Below are 14,460 nucleotides of genomic sequence, written 5' to 3' on the forward strand. Positions count from 1 at the left end.
CCCCACGCAACATAATGGTCTTTTAGTATTTAATACTGTATGATAGTATTTATATTACATTCTAGAGCAGACACAATTAATTTATGGTGGAAATAATCACAACAGTCATTGTGTTAAGTGAGGACAAATTTGGGGAGAAGGCCAGTGAGTGTTGGTTGTTGGGAAGGCAAGAGGGAACTTTCTAATGTAATAGTCATAATCTATTTATTAATAGGTGTTTGGTCATTCTATTAGTCTGTTTTCATGCTGCTGATAAAGGCATACCTCACAATGGGTAGGTAATTTATAAAGAAAAAGAGGTTTAATTGACTCACAGTTCCACCTGGCTAGGGAGGCCTCATGATCATGGCAGAAGGTGAAAGGCACATCTTATATGGCAATAGCAAGAGAGAATGAGAACTAAGAAAAAGGGGGTTTCCCCTTATAAAACCATCAGATCTTATGAGACTTATTCACTACCATGAGAACAGTATGGGGGAAACCACCTCTGTGATTCAATTATCTCCCACCAGGTCCCTCCCACCACACATGGGAATTATGGGAGCTATAATTCAAGATGAGATTTGGGTGGGGACATAGCCAAACCATATCAGTCATACTGGTGCATACATTTATCAAAACTCATAAAATACTACACTTAAGATTTGTGTATTGGATTTTTTTGTAATATTAGTTCAAAAGCAACAAGTTTAAACAAATCTTAAACACCTGATGATATGCACATTGAAGTATTTAGCAGGAAAATGTACCAAAGCAACAAGCAACTTACTTTGAATAAATGAAGTGTACTGATGTATAGAGAGCAAGATGGATGGATAGGTAGATAGGAATGTGATAAAGCAAACAGAATAAAATGTAAAAGTAGGATCTAGGTGGTAGATAGTGCAGAGTTTACTATAACATTTTTTCAACTTTTTTGTATATTTGAAAGTTTACATGATAGAATGTTAGGAAAAACATTAAAAGTGTGCATATAATGTTCAAAGTGAATACTTTATCCATGATAACTCATTGATTTTGTGTAAATCTTGTGATGGCTACAGACTAGCTGTACACCAAACCAAGTCCTCTTCTTCCTGATTACACAGCTATTTTCTAAACAGTCATATGCTTAAATGTGGTCAGGTAACTGACTCTGACCAATGGAATGGGAGTGGAAGGGATGTGCACCATTATCAGACCTGGCCCATAAAAACCTTTCCCATCTGAGATTGGATGGAAACATAGCCTTGGATACCTTTCTTTGAAGATAGTGGAGCCATACACAGTGAATCTCTTACTCACTGAAGGGATGATGCTTGCCAATCAGAAGTATCAGTTTTGGACTTCTTGTAAAGTAGAAATAGACTTCTAGTTAAATCACAGAAGTCTGTGTTTTATTTATTATAGTAGCCTGTGCACAACTCTACATGCCAGGTCCTATTAGTATCCTTATTTAACATATGAGGACACAATCCAGGAGTTAGGTGGCAGCTCAGCAGCAGCCTTGCATCCAAACCCAGGCAGTCTGGCTGCAAAGTCCAGGCTCCTGAGGTTTACACTATCTTGCCTCTTTCTTCCTTGCAGGTAGAGATACAAGATCATTGTTTCTCTTTTAAGCAGGTAATATAACCCTGTGACAGTGGGTAATCCTTCAAAATACACATTCATATTCTTGGGAGCAGACTTTTCTTACTAACAGTTGAGCATGCTGGTTAGCCTCCCTTTCTGCCAGCTGGCAAGCTTCTGAGTACACAATGTCTGGCAAAAGCAGAGGGAGGCAGGAGGGAAGGAAGGAGAGGACATGAATATCAGCATCGCCCACCCTTGCAGACATTCTATCCCCCATTGCTAGCTTAAATGATAAAAAAAGAGGGGGTGCCCCAGCCATTGCATAAAGCTCCCTGGTATATTTTCAGCAAGTGTTTCTGCTGGTCCCAAGGATTCACATCCAAATAGAGGAGACTGAGCTCTCTTCCTTACCATTTACCTCACTCTGTTTCATTAGTAGTAGTAACAGCAGAAAGGGGAGCTTATTCACCCTGGATCAATCTTTGAGATAAACCATGTGTATTGATTTACCGAACTCCTGGTCATGAAGCTGGTGCTTACAGGACCCACAATGTAAAAGAGAGAGGTCAGAAGAGGACCTCTGCTGTTTCACTGAACTGAGCTCTGATGGGTTCACCACATCCTGCAAAAGACATGCCTCAAATACAGCATCCGGTCCTCCAGCATGCAGATGCAGGAAGTGGAAATTTTATATATGAAACTATTACCATGGTGTCTTTGGAACTTGTGTGAACCATCACACTCCTAATTGCCAGATGCCATGCAGCTTTGAGTTACATTTAGGAAATTATCAATGCTGCCAAATTCACATTTAAGGAGAATAGCAAGGGGCACGGCAATACCAAGTAGGCTTGCAAAATCAAATGAAATTCAGCCACAGACCTTTTGTTTTCATATTTGTTATGGTTTATCAGGTAACTGAATGTGAAAATAAATCCATGCAGATTCTGTATTTTTTAATGTAGAGCTACAGGTTACAAGTCAGTCAGCTTTTGGCAACATAATGGTGTTTCTGAATATAAATTGTTAACAATCTCTGAACATCGAAATGATCTGAAATATCTTAGATTTCAAAATAAAATCTTCAACTTTCTCAAGATGATTAATGTCAGAATAGAAATTCAACAAACCTCCTCTTTAAATTGAACCTTTAGGAAAAACTCTTGCACCCCTAGCCCGAGTGAACCGATTGCATTTTGTCATACTACTCTCAGCTTCCTCCATTTGTAACAGATGTCAGGGTTTGCTTTGCAAATGTTTGTCATCTGAATCCCCAGAGACTACCACATATGCTCTTGTGTGGCCCTCAGGGCTGTTCTGTAACAAGAAAAAGAGTGGACCCCAGATTTTGGCTCTGTTCTATCACATAATTTCTAAGGAGTCTGAAATTCAGTTAACTACCCAGCTTCCATATAATGTGCCTCCCTAAAATTCAAGTCCACTTAGAACCTCAGAATGTAAACTTATTTAGAAATAGTATCTTTGTGGATGTAATCTAGTTAAGATGAAGTCACACTGGAATAGGGTGGCCCCTAACTCCAGTCCTTATAAGAAGAAAAAACAGAAACAAAGACACATGGGAGAAGGCTATGTGATGGACAGGCAACAATTGGAGCCATGTGCCCATCATTCAGGAAACACCAAGGAACCCGGGAAGATTCAATGAGAAATTCTTCCTAATAGCCTTCAGAGGGAGCCTGGCCCCACTGACACCTTGATTTCAGACTTCTAGTCTCCAAAACTGGGAAACAAACATTTCTGTCCTTCTAAGCCACCCAGTTCGCAGTGCTTCACTACAGCAGCCCTGAGAAACGAATACAGGAAACACTATCTGTTAAAGAGGTAGTGGTTTAAGGATTTATTCCTAAGTATTTGAAATCAGATCAATGGGAAATGCAAGATGAGTCTTTCCTTGTTTTGTTCAGCCTTCCTCTGAAAGAGAAAAAGGAACAAGTATTTTTTCTGAGGTCACAGCTACAGACACCAGCTAGGCACTGCCAACCATCTGTCATTCTCAACTATTAAGCTTTAAGGAGCAGAAGCCTTTCCATTGTAAAGAACAGATACAGAACAAGTCCAGGGCCCCAGGGCCCTTTCTTCCAGCTTGATCTTTGCTGTCTTCCAAGATGGCACCTGTGAGACTCTAGATCGGAGATCATCCTCACTGATGAAAAGTGTCAAGGTGGGCGGAACAAGATGGCCGAATAGAAACAGCTCCAGTCTCCAGTTCCGAACACCAGCGACACAGAAGACAGGTGATTTCTGCATTATCAACTGAGGTACTGGGTTCATCTCACTGGGGAGTGACAGACAGTCGGTGCTGGTCAGCTGTTGCAGCCCCCCAGCAAGAGCTGAAGCAGGGCAAGGCAGTGCCTCACCTGGGGAGCACAAGGGGGAAGGGAATCCCTTTTCATAGCCAGGGGAACTGAGACACACAACACCTGGAAAATCGGGTAACTCCCACCCCAATACTGTGCTTTAAGCAAACGGGCACACCAGGAGATTATATCCCACACCTGGCCGGGAGGGTCCCATGCCCACGGAGCTTTCCTCATTGCTAGCACAGCAGTCTGCGATCTAACAGCAAGGCAGCAGCCAGGCTGGGAGAGGGGCGCCTGCCATTGCTGAGGCTTAAGTAGGTAAAGAAAGCCCTGGAAAGATCGAACTGGGTGGAGCTCACAGCAGCTCAAGGAGACCTGCCAGTCTCTGTAGACTCCACCTCTGGGGACAGGGCACAGCTAAACAACAACAACAACAAAAGCAGCAGAAACCTCTGCAGATGCAAGCGACTCTGTCTGACAGCTTTGAAGAGAGCGGTGGATCTCCCAACACGGAGGTTGAGATCTGAGAACGGACAGACTTCCTGCTCAAGTGGGTCCCTGACCCCTGAGTAGCCTAACTGGGAGACATCCTCCACTAGGGGCAGACCGACACCCCACACCTCACACGGTGGAGTACACCCCTGAGAGGAAACTTCCAAAGCAAGAATCAGACAGGTACATTCGCTGTTTGGCAGTATTCTATCTTCTGCAGCCTCTGCTGCTGAAACCCAGGCAAACAGGGTATGGAGTGGACCTCAAGCAATCTCCAACAGACCTACAGCTGAGGGTCCTGACTGTTAGAAGGAAAACTAACAAACAGGAACGACACCCACACCAAAACCCCATCAGTACGTCACCATCGTCAAAGACCAGAGGCAGATAAAACCACAAAGATGGGGAAAAAGCAGGGCAGAAAAGCTGGAAATTCAAAAAATAAGAGCTCATCCCTCCCTCCAAAGGAACGCAGCTCATTGCCAGCAACGGATCAAAGCTGGGCGGAGAATGACTTTGACGAGATGAGAGAAGAAGCCTTCAGTCCATCAAACTTCTCAGAGCTAAAGGAGGAATTACATACCCAGTGCAAAGAAACTAAAAATCTTGAAAAAAGAGTGGGAGAATTGATAACCAGAATAATTAATGCAGAGAAAGCCATAAACAAACGGACAGAGATGAAAACCATGACACAAGAAATACGTGACAAATGCACAAGCTTCAGTAACCAACTTGATCAACTGGAAGAACGAGTATCAGCGATTGAGGATCAAATGAATGAAATGAAGCGAGAAGAGAAATCTAAAGAAAAAAGAAGAAAAAGAAATGAACAAAGCCTGCAAGAAGTATGGGATTATGTAAAAAGACCAAATCTACGTCTGATTGGGGTGCCTGAAAGTGAGGGGGAAAATGGAACCAAGTTGGAAAACACTCTTCAGGATATCATCCAGGAGAACTTCCCCAACCTAGTAGGGCAGGCCAACATTCAAATTCAGGAAATACAGAGAACGCCACAAAGATACTCCTCGAGAAGAGCAACTCCAAGACACATAATTGCCAGATTCACCAAAGTTGAAATGAAGGAAAAAATCTTAAGGGCAGCCAGAGAGAAAGGTCGAGTTACCCACAAAGGGAAGCCCATCAGACTAACAACAGATCTCTCAGCAGAAACTCTCCAAGCCAGAAGAGAGTGGGGGCCAATATTCAACATTCTTAAAGAAAAGAATTTTAAACCCAGAATTTCATATCCAGCCAAACTAAGTTTCATAAGTAAAGGAGAGATAAAATCCTTTACAGACAAGCAAACGCTTAGAGATTTTGTCACCACCAGGCCTGCCTTACAAGAGATCCTGAAGGAAGCACTAAACATGGAAAGGAACAACCGGTACCAGCCATTGCAAAAACATGCCAAAATGTAAAGACCTTCGAGGTTAGGAAGAAACTGCATCAACTAATGAGCAAAATAACCAGTTAATATCATAATGGCAGGATCAAGTTCACACATAACAATATTAACCTTAAATGTAAATGGACTAAATGCTCCAATTAAAAGACACAGACTGACAAACTGGATAAAGAGTCAAGACCCATCAGTCTGCTGTATTCAGGAGACCCATCTCACATGCAGAGACACACATAGGCTCAAAATAAAGGGATGGAGGAAGATCTACCAAGCAAATGGAGAACAAAAAAAAGCAGGGGTTACAATACTAGTCTCTGATAAAACAGACTTTAAACCATCAAAGATCAAAAGAGACAAAGAAGGCCATTACATAATGGTAAAGGGATCAATTCAACAGGAAGAGCTAACTATCCTAAATATATATGCACCCAATACATGAGCACCTAGATTCATAAAGCAAGTCCTTAGAGACTTACAAAGAGACTTAGACTCCCATACAATAATAATGGGAGACTTCAACACCCCACTGTCAACATTAGACAGATCAACAAGACAGAAAGTTAACAAGGATATCCAGGAATTGAACTCATCTCTGCAGCAAGCAGACCTAATAGACATCTACAGAACTCTCCACCCCAAATCAACAGAATATACATTCTTCTCAGCACCACATCACACTTATTCCAAAATTGACCACATAATTGGAAGTAAAGCACTCCTCAGCAAATGCACAAGAACAGAAATTATAACAAACTGTCTCTCATACCACAGTGCAATCAATCTAGAACTCAGGACTAAGAAACTCAATCAAAACCGCTCAACTACATGGAAACTGAATAACCTGCTCCTGAATGACTACTGGGTACACAACAAAATGAAGGCAGAAATAAAGATGTTCTTTGAAACCAATGAGAACAAAGATACAACATACCAGAATCTCTGGGACACATTTAAAGCAGTGTGTAGAGGGAAATTTATAGCACTAAATGCCCACAAGAGAAAGCAGGAAAGATCTAAAATTGACACTCTAACATCACAATTAAAAGAACTAGAGAAGCAAGAGCAAACACATTCAAAAGCTAGCAGAAGGCAAGAAATAACAAAGATGAGAGCAGAACTGAAGGAGATAGAGACACAAAAAATCCCTCCAAAAAATCAATGAATCCAGGAATTGGTCTTTTGAAAAGATCAACAAAATTGATAGACTGCTAGCAAGACTAATAAAGAAGAAAAGAGACAACAATCAAATAGACGCAATAAAAAATGATAAAGGGGATATCACCACTGACCCCCCAGAAATACAGACTACCATCAGAGAATACTATAAACACCTCTACGCAAATAAACTAGAAAATCTAGAAGAAATGGATAATTTCCTGGACACTGACACTCTCGCAAGACTAAACCAGGAAGAAGCTGAATCCCCGAATAGACCAATAGCAGGCTCTGAAATTGAGGCAATAATTAATAGTCTACCAATCAAAAAAAGTCCAGGACCAGATGGATTCACAGCTGAATTCTACCAGAGGTACAAGGAGGAGCTGGTACCATTCCTTCTGAAACTATTCCAAACAATAGAAAAAGAGGGAATCCTCCCTAACTCATTTTATGAGGCCAACATCATCCTGATACCAAAGCCTGGCAGAGATACAACAAAAAAAGAGAATTTTAGACCAATATCCCTGATGAACATCGATGCAAAAATCCTCAATAAAATTCTGGCAAACCAGATCCAGCAGCACATCAAAAAGCTTATCCACCATGATCAAGTGGGCTTCATCCCTGGGATGCAGGGCTGGTTCAACATACACAAATCAATAAACGTAATCCAGCACATAAACAGAACCAAAGACAAAAACCACATGATTATCTCAATAGATGCAGAAAAGGCCTTTGACAAAATTCAACAGCCTTCATGCTAAAAACTCTCAATAAATTCGGTATTGATGGAATGTATCTCAAAATCATAATAGCTATTTATGACAATCCCACAGCCAATATCATACTGAATAGGCACAAACTGGAAAAATTCCCTTTGAAAACTGGCACAAGACAGGGATGCCCTCTCTCACCACTCCTATTCAACATAGTGTTGGAAGTTCTGGCTAGGGCAATCAGGCAAGAGAAAGAAATCAAGGGGATTCAGTTAGGAAAAGAAGAAGTCGAATTGTCCCTGTTTTCAGATGACATGATTGTATATTTAGAAAACCCCATTGTCTCAGCCCAAAATCTCCTTAAGCTGATAAGAAACTTCAGCAACGTCTCAGGATACAAAATTAATGTGCAAAAATCACAAGCATTCTTATACACCAGTAACAGACAAACAGAGAGCCAAATCATGAATGAACTTCCATTCACAATTGCTTCAAAGAGAATAAAATACCTAGGAATCCAACTTACAAGGGATGTAAAGGACCTCTTCAAGGAGAACTACAAACCACTGCTCAGTGAAATAAAAGGGGACATAAACAAATGGAAGAACATACCATGCTCATGGATAGGAAGAATCAATATTGTGAAAATGGCCATACTGCCCAAGGTAATTTATAGATTCAATGCCATCCCCATCAAGCTACCAATGAGTTTCTTCACAGAATTGGAAAAAACTGCTTTAAAGTTCATATGGAACCAAAAAAGAGCCTGCATCTCCAAGATAATCCTAAGGCAAAAGAACAAAGCTGGAGGCATCACGCTACCTGACTTCAAACTATACTACAAGGCTACAGTAACCAAAACAGCATGGTACTGGTACCAAAACAGAGATATAGACCAATGGAACAGAACAGAGTCCTCAGAAATAATACCACACCTCTACAGCCATCTGATCTTTGACAAACCTGACAAAAACAAGAAATGGGGAAAGGATTCCTTATTTAATAAATGATGCTGGGAAAATTGGCTAGCCATAAGTAGAAAGCTGAAACTGGATCCTTTCCTTACTCCTTATACAAAAATTAATTCAAGATGGATTAGAGACTTAAATGTTAGACCTAAAATCATAAAAAACCTAGAAGAAAACCTAGGTAATACCATTCAGAACATAGGCACGGGCAAGGACTTCATGTCTAAAACACCAAAAGCAATGGCAACAAAAGACAAAATTGACAAATGGAATCTATTTAAACTAAGGAGCTTCTGCACAGCAAAAGAAACTACCATCAGAGTGAACAGGCAACCTACAGAATGGGAGAAAATTTTCGCCACCTACTGACAAAGGACTAATATCCAGAATCTACAAAGAACTCAAACAAATTTACAAGAAAAAAACAAACAGCCCCATCAAAAAGTGGGCAAAGGATATGAACAGACACTTCTCAAAAGAAGACATACATACAGCCAACAGACACATGAAAAAATGCTCATCATCACTGGCCATCAGAGAAATGCAAATCAAAACCACAATGAGATACCATCTCACACCAGTTAGAATGGCGATCATTAAAAAGTCAGGAAACAACAGGTGCTGGAGAGGATGTGGAGAAATAGGAACACTTTTACACTGTTGGTGGGACTGTAAACTAGTTCAACTATTGTGGAAAACAGTGTGGCGATTCCTCAAGGATCTAGAACTAGAAATACCATTTGACCCAGCCATCCCATTACTGGGGATATACCCAAAGGATTATAAGTCATGCTGCTATAAAGACACATGCACATGTACGTTTATTGCAGCACTATTCACAATAGCAAAGACCTGGAATCAACCCAAATGTCCATCTGTGACAGATTGGATTAAGAAAATGTGGCACATATACACCATGGAATACTATGCAGCCAAAAAAAGGATGAGTTTTTGTCCTTTGTAGGGACATGGGTGCAGCTGGAAACCATCATTCTCAGCAAACTATCACAAGAACAGAAAACCAAATACTGCATGTTCTCACTCATAGGTCGGAATTGAACAATGAGATCACTTGGACACAGGAAGGGGAATATCACACACCAGGTCCTATTGTGGGGAGGGGGAGGGAGGAGGGAAAGCATTAGGAGATATACCTAATGTAAATGACGACTTAATGGATGCAGCACACCAACATGGCACATGTATACATGTGTAACAAACCTGCACATTGTGCACATGTACCCTAGAACTTAAAGTATAATAACAAATATAAATTAAAATAAATAAATAAATAAATAAATCTTAGTTGATTTACTAGCTTTCTAACAAAAAAAAAATAATGTGAAGAAAACAGAACTGAATATGTAATAGCACTAGGGGGATTTTTTTAAATAGATTTTATTTTTTAGAAGAAATTTAGACTTGCAGTAAAATTAAGAAAATAGTATGGAGATTTTCCATATATCTTCTGCCCAATTTCACTATTGTGAGCATCTTACATTAGTAGGCATACATGTTATAATTAGTGAACCAATATTGATACATAAGTATTCACTAAAGACCTTATACTTTTCCATTTTCTTAGTTGTTACCTAATTTTTTTCTGTTTCAGTGTCCCATCCAGAGTGCCACGTTACACTTAGTCATAATGTCTGTCTCCTTAGGCCCCTCTTACCTGTGACAGGTTTTCAGACTCCTTATTTTTGATGATCCTGACTGTTTTGAGAAGTACTATTTGGGTATTTTGTAGAATATCATTCTTTGGGGATTTGTCTGACATTTTTATTGTGTTGTAAACTTGAGTTATGGTTGTTTTGGGAGGAAGCCCAAGGCAAAGTGCCATTTTGTCACATCGTATCAAATCTACATACTGTCAACATGACTTGTCACCCTTGATAGTGACCTTGACCACCTGGCTGAAGAAGTGCTTTCCAGGTTTCTCCACTGCAAAGTTACTCTTTCCCCCCATTTCCATACTATATTCTTTGGAAGACAGCCATTCTGCATAGCCTATACTTAAGAAGTAGGGAATCATGCAATACCTCCTTGAGGGAGGAATATCTGAATAAAATATTTGGAATTTGTCTCTTCTCACATTTATTTATTTGTTTAGTTATTTGTAGACCAGAGTGGGCTCATCAATATTTCTATTACACTTTGGGTTATAACTCAATACTAGTTTATTCTGTTGCTCAAATTGTTTTAGCTTTAGCCATGGGATATCTTTCAATTGATTCCTGTATCCTCTGACATATCCCCAGTATTAGAAGATTACTTATTTATTTTGAGTATATTCTCAATTTCTGGCACTGGAAGATGTTCCAGGCTAATCTTGTATATTACCTGCCTCAGTCTTAGAATTGTTGCTCATGACTTATATTGGAGAGTGGCGTTAGAAACTGTGATCTGAGCACTAAGTGTGCTCGTTGCTACTGGTGTCATTTTACTTAGATTCTCTCAGTTGACAGAGCAAAGAAATACAAGTGTATATGATAGCTCACACACATACACATCTATAAATTTTTCTATATGTAATTATCTGGACAAACATGAAGTCATACTGATGTCTCCAGTTCTAATCTATTACTACATGGATGATTCTAGTTCCCCTTGCTTGTCTGCAAATTCCTGTGCAACTTGGTAACCTGGCTCATATATCTGCCATCCATTAACCTAATTGCTCAATTCCAATATACATGTGTCATAATATCATGTGTCCATCATTACAGTAACAAATAAATTATTTCGCTGCCCTAAAAAATCCCTTGTGCTTCACCTATAATCTTCTCTCTCTCTCCTTGAACCTCTTATTATCATTGATCATTTTAGTTTCACTCTAGTTTTTGTCTTTTCCAGAATGTAATATAATTTAAATCATACAGGAGGTAGTCTTTTAAGAATGGCTTCTGAAAATGAGACTTGGAAATATGCATGTAAGGATCACCCATGTTATTTTGTGGTTTGATCGCTCTTTTTAAAAACAGCTGACTAGTATTCCATTATATGGATATGCCACCATTTATCCATTCACCTATTGAAAGATATCTTGATTGTTCTAGTTTTTATCAAGTATGAATAAATCTGCTATTATGAATAAGTATGCTATCAACATTCATGTGCAGGTTTTTAGATGAACCTAAGTTTAAATCCAGTTGGGTAAGTACCTGGGGGTTCAATTGCCAAATTGCATGGTAATCCAGGTGTTTAGTTTTGTAAGAGAGAAGAGGGTTAATTTTTAAAATTACCCCCAGTACCAATGTTTTATGATCCTACCAAAAGGTAGGATTTATATACATTCTATATCAATGGTTAATAATGATGAAATACAAAATATGCATGGGAGGGAACATGAAAATAATGATACATCAGCACTCTCTTTCCCCAGAGTATTCTTTTCAGTGAATTAATACTTTATCTCAACCAGCTCATTTGGGATTAACAATAAATTCACATAGGGAAATAGGTGCTGATCTCTGTGACTGCTGCCTTAGAGATCTTGAAACCTATCATTGTCTTTCAGGCTAACAGTCATTAAGAAGTAATTCTCTTTTTTAGGGTTTCAGGGAGTATTCACTGGCCTATCTCTGGCAATCAGTGAGATGTGTTCATTCCAGAAATTGCACTGTTATATAGTCGGATGACATAGCCCCGTTGTTTATGAACTATTGAGCAAAATGCAATCTGACTCTTTTAGAAAGAAAAAAACAAAAACTTTTATTTTAAGTTCAGAGGCACATGTGCAGGTTTGTTATATAGGTAAACTCGTGTCACGGGGGTTTGTTGTGCAGATTATTTCACCATCCAGGTATTAAGCTAGTACCTAATAGTTACTTTTTTCTGATCCTCTCCCTCCTCCCACTCTCCACCTGCAAGTTGGCCCCAGTGTCTGTTGTTCCCCTCTTTGTGTCCATGTGTTCTCATTATTTAGCTCTCGCTTGTAAGTGAGAACATGTGGTATTTCGTTTTCTGTTCCTGCATTAGTTTGCCAAGGATAATGGCCTCCAGTTCTATTCATGTTGCTGCAAAGGACAAGATCTTGTCCTTTATTATGGCTGCATAGTATTCCATGGTGTGCATGCACCACATTTTCTTTATCCAGTCTACTATTAGTGGGCATTTAGGTTGATTCTTTGTCTTTGCTGTTGTGAATAGTGATGCAATGAACGTATGTGTGGGTGTATCTTTGTGAAAGAAGGATTTATATTCCTTTGGGTATATATCCAGTAATAGGATTGCTGGATTGAAAGGTAGCTCTGGTTTTAGCTCTTTGAGGAATAGCCACGGTGCCTTCCACAACGGTTGAACTAAGTTACACTCCCACCAACAATATATAAGTATTTCCTTTCCTCCATAACCTCACCAGCATCTGTTATTTTTTGACTTTTTAATAATAGCCATTCTGACTGGTGTGAAATGGTATCTCATCATGGTTTTGATTTGCATTTCTCTAATGATCAGTTATGTTAGGCTTTTTTTCATATGCTTGTTGGCTGCATGTATGTTTTCTTTTGAAAAGTGTCTGCTCATGTCCTTTGCCCAATTTTTTATGTTTTTTTTCCTTGTAAATTTGTTTAATTTGATTATTTACCCAAATGTCATTCAGAAGCAGGTTGTTTCATTTCCATGTAACTGTATAGTTTTGAGCAATTTTCTTAATTTTGACTTCTATTTTTATTGCACTTTGGTCCAAGAGAGTGGTTGGTATGATTTCAGTTTTTTGTATTTGCTAAGGATTGTTGTATGTCCAATTATGTGGTTGATTTTAGTGTATGCACCATGTGGCAATGAGATGAATGTATATTCTGTTGTTTTGAGATGGAGAGTTCTGTAGAGGTCTATTAGGTCCATTTGGTCCAGTGTTGAGTACAGGTCCTCAATATCTTTATTAACTTTCTACCTTGATGATCTGTCTAATACTATCAGTGGGGTGTTGAGGTCTCCCACTATTATTGTGTGGGAGTCTAAGTATCTTTGAAGGTCTCTAAGAAATTGCTTTATGAAGCTAGGTGCTCCTGTGTTGGGTGCATATATATTTAGGACAATTAGATCTTCTTGTTGAATTGAACCCTTTACCACTATGTAATGCTCTTCTTTGTCTTTTTTGACCTTTGTTGATTTAAAGTCTGTTTTGTCTGAAATTGGAATTGCAACCCCTGCTTTATTTCTGTTTTCCATTTGCTTTGTAGATTTTTCCACAGCCCTTTATTTTAAGCCTATGGGTGTCACTGCATGTGAGATGGGTCTCTTGAAGACAGCATACCATTGGGTCTTACTTCTTTATCCAGCTTGCCACTCTGTGCCTTTTAATTGGGGCATTTGGTCCATTTACATTCAAGGTTAGTATTGATATGTGTGAATTTTATCTTCCCGTTGTTCTGTTAGCTGTTTATTAAGCAGACGTGTTTATGTGGCTGCTTTATAGTGTCACTGATCTGTGTACTTAAGTGTCTTTTTGTAGTGGTAACTTTCTTTTCCATATTTAGTACTTCTTTCAGCAGCTCTCATAAGGCAGGTCTGGTGGTAATGAATTTCCTCAGTATGTACTTGTCTGAAAAGGATCTTATTCTTCACTTATGAAGTTTAGTTTGGCTGGATATGAAATTCTTTATTGGAATGTCTTTTCAACAAGAATGTTGAATATAGAGTGCTGCCCCCTGCACCCATCCCCCCCCCCCCCCGTCTCTTTTGGCTTGTAGTGTTTCTGCTGAGGGATCCACTGTTAATATGATGGGCTTCCCTTTGTAGGTGATCTGTCCTTTCTGTCTACCTATATTTGACATTTTTTCTTTCATTTCAACCTTAGAGAGTCTAATGATTATACCTCTTGGGGATCAGCTTTTTGTGAAGCATCT

This window comes from Chlorocebus sabaeus, chromosome 8, assembly GCF_047675955.1.
Source record: "Chlorocebus sabaeus isolate Y175 chromosome 8, mChlSab1.0.hap1, whole genome shotgun sequence".
Classification (NCBI taxonomy): domain Eukaryota; kingdom Metazoa; phylum Chordata; class Mammalia; order Primates; family Cercopithecidae; genus Chlorocebus; species Chlorocebus sabaeus.